Genomic DNA, 917 nt, shown 5'->3' on the forward strand with positions numbered 1-917 from the left:
GGATGATTTTTCCAACTAGGATTGTACGTATTAAAGGTTAGTCCATTGAAAGGTCTTTGATAAGTATTTACGACATTAGTTGTTTATTCAACACTTCTCGAAAGGCGGGTATTGTAGGACAATTTTCAGTTTTATGAATGTTGCAATCACAATGTCGCAAACACTTTTATTAACCTTATCCTTCTTTCCTTCCATGGCTTCGAATTTTCTTATGAGTGTAGTCACTTTATACTTGAGATCATCCTCTTCTTTCAAGAGATACAATCCACCTTTCTCCTTAGATTGAGTCGGCCTAGACGTGGTGTTGGATTTTGGGTAATAGTCCCATGAATGTGTTTTTTCAGCAAGACTATCGAGGTAATCCCATACCTCGTCGACATTTTTATTAATGAATTCTCCATTACACATTGTCTCGACCATTTGGCGCATGGAAGATGTCAGTCCATCGTAGAAAAATTTTGTAATGCGACACGTTTCAAAGCTGTGTTGTGGGCATGAACTGACCAAATCCTTGAACCTTTCCCAACATTAGTAAAATGTTTTATCCTCCTTTTGGGTGAAGTTCATGATTGCTTTTCTAAGGGTAATTGTTTTATAATGTGAAAAAAATTTCTTTATAAATTCCCTCAACATATCATTCCATGTGCCAATAGATCTAGGACGTAGTGAATGTAACCACGTCTTAGCCTTCTCCTTTAAGGAAAAAGGAAAGAGTTTCAGCCTGACTATGTCCTCAGACACATTTTAAAAATATAAAGTGGCTATGATCTCATCAAACTCTTTCAAATGTAGATATGGTTCTTCAGATTCAAGCCCATGGAACTTAGGAAGGAGTTGGATAATCCCTGGCTTGATGTCCATATGTCCTGTATTTTCAGAAAAATCATGCATGAGGGCGTACTCACCCCTGGTTGTAA

At 37.3% G+C, this 917-nt stretch overlaps 1 non-coding gene across 1 annotated transcript; it reads left to right on the top strand.

Moving 5' to 3' along the window:
* Positions 1-478: 478 nt before the first annotated feature.
* On the top strand, positions 479-585 carry LOC131226417 (small nucleolar RNA R71). The gene has a single exon (XR_009161803.1). It is a non-coding gene; the product is annotated as a small nucleolar RNA R71 (small nucleolar RNA).
* Positions 586-917: the final 332 nt, after the last annotated feature.

The sequence above is a fragment of the Magnolia sinica genome, chromosome 14, assembly GCF_029962835.1.
Source record: "Magnolia sinica isolate HGM2019 chromosome 14, MsV1, whole genome shotgun sequence".
Classification (NCBI taxonomy): Eukaryota; Viridiplantae; Streptophyta; class Magnoliopsida; order Magnoliales; family Magnoliaceae; genus Magnolia; species Magnolia sinica.